The following is a 2,494-nucleotide window of genomic DNA, read 5'->3' on the forward strand; positions in this document are numbered from 1 at the left end:
GCCCGGCCTCCGGAGCTGTCTGGTCTTCGCCCTCGAGCCCGGCCCCCTGAGAGCTGTGGTCTTCGCCCTCATGCTCAGCCCCCTGAGTTCACCCGCTGTGGCCCTCACCCCACCATGGACTCTGCCTTGCCCCCGGGCCGTCCGCCCGAGATCCCTTCCGGGTCCTCCGCTGTGCTCCTGGGCTGTCAGCCCAAAACCCTTCCTCCAGACCCCCTCCACCCACCCTGGTGGCCCTAGTGTTTTGCCTCTCTCTGTCTCTGTCAGTCTCTGCCTCTGTCTCTGTCTCTGTCTCTCTCTCTCTCTCTGTCTCTGCCTCTGTCTCTGTCTCTGTCTCTGTCTCTCTCTCTCTCTCCAGTGTGCGAAAAAGTACACGTCCCACCGTCCGGGACGTGTTATTTACAATATCGGACAAGTAGATCTTTCAATTGACTTGTCCGGCGGACAAGTGACGTTTTTCGCCCGGATTTATTGTTATATTATTGATAGATTCAGTTTACAAAAGGCAGAACTCATTCGCAAATTGGACGTGTCCGCCATTGTTCGTTTAGAAATGTTAGTTTCGGTTCTGTTTGTCGATTCCTAATGAAATGCATCTCGCCGCTTTCTGTACAGGGGCGGGGCGGGAAGTGTAGCACAGTGGCAGGGTTGGGAAGCAAAACTCGGTTCCGAGTAGGAACAAATAACAATTGTCCGTTCCCGGGATTGATAAGAGTTGTGAGGACAGGAGGCGAAGCCGAGCCCCGCGGACCGCAGCTCCCTCTCTCTGCTCCGGATCAGCTGATCGCTGCATGGTGCAGCTCAGCGTCTCTCTCTCTCTCTCTCTCTCTCTCTCTCTCTCTCTCTCTCTCTCTCTCTCTCTCTCTCTCTCTCTCTCTCTCTCTCTCTCTCTCTCTCTCTCTCTCTTTCTACACACAGCGGATTCACTGCCCGTTTAACAGCCTCATCTTTGTCAAACTTTCTTATGTTCTTTCTCTAACACGTAATGAAGGTTATTAGGACTTTTAGCTCCTGTGTTGTTAATATTGACCGCCATTTCCTTTATGAAGTGAAGCAGCCTCCCTGTGTCCTCGCGCTGTAATCATATCCCCGGACCCCCATACTCGGAGGAGCACAGGGATGTCAGTATTGTTTATAAGGCAGGGTATAGAAATTATTGAAATTAAAATACTATCTATTTACTTTTACAAACAGTGAACAGCTGGGCAGCTGCAGCATGTGTGTTGCAGGACATGTGTAAGCGTCTTTGAGTTTTAGAAAAGCGCTAGGCCTATAGGCTATAAATATAATGTATTATTATTATTATTATTATTAGGCCTATGTGTTGGACATGTGTGGTTGGACTCTGTCTCACAGGAAGGTTACAGCATGTGTGTTGCAGGACATGTGTTGGACACACAGACTGTGTGGTTGGACTCTGTCTCACAGGAAGGTTACAGCATGTGTGTTGCAGGACATGTGTTGGACACACAGACTGTGTGGTTGGACTCTGTCTCACAGGCAGGTTGCAGTGTAACATCAGAGGAGACTGGGCCAATTGTAAATTCTTAAACTGCACCACTTAGAACTAACAAAACAATGCAGAGATTATGTTTATATAATTGTATTTAATAACTGTAATAAATTTAACAGTATGAACTGATTTGTAAATAGGAATACAGATTTGACTTAATGTTTTCATAAATATATTTTTCTCCCAGTTTGTCATGGGACTTATTTTTACCCTCTCAAAGAACCGGAATCGAGAACCGAAAATAACTGGAATCGAAAAGCAGAACCGGAATCGTTAAAATCTAAACGATACCCAGCCCTATGTGTGATGCAGTAAAATCTTAGCGGTGTCGTAAAAACCGTGGGAAAATGTGAAATACGATGGCGAAGAAGAAGATTCCAGTGGCCCCAATTTGTGTCCATTCTGGACAAGTGAAAATGTATTCGGACAAGTAAATTGCCAAACTCACTTGTCCATGGACAAGTACTCTCTAAAAACTTTTTCTCACACTGCTCTCTCTCTGTCTCTGCCTCTGCCTCTGTCTCTGTCTCTGTCTCTGTCTCTCTCTCTCTCTCTCTCTCTGTCTCTGTCTCTGTCTCTGTCTCTCTCTCTCTCTCTCTCTCTGTCTCTGTCTGTCTCTCTCTGTCTCTGCCTCTGCCTCTGTCTCTCTCTCTCTCTGTGTCTGTCTCTGTCTGTCTGTCTCTGCGTGTTGTGTTTGCAGAGACCAGGTTAATGGACTGAGAGCTTTCAGAGGAGGTGGAGGATGATGATGAAGAGGAAGAGGAGGCTGATCATTAAACACTTGATTTGAAGGAAATAAATATAAAAAACGAGTTATTCAAAATGGCAGACGTCAAAATCCTGTTTTCTTTCAGGATTTTCTGTCAGAAAAACATATTTAATATTTGTATACTTTTCTATTTATTGATTGTTAATGAACGTCCTTACAAACTTTATAAATAAGAAATAAAGAGATAAATATTCCTCAGTGTCCTAACCCCTAAA

The sequence above is a fragment of the Notothenia rossii genome, assembly GCF_949606895.1.
Source record: "Notothenia rossii genome assembly, chromosome: 12".
Lineage (NCBI taxonomy): Eukaryota > Metazoa > Chordata > Actinopteri > Perciformes > Nototheniidae > Notothenia > Notothenia rossii.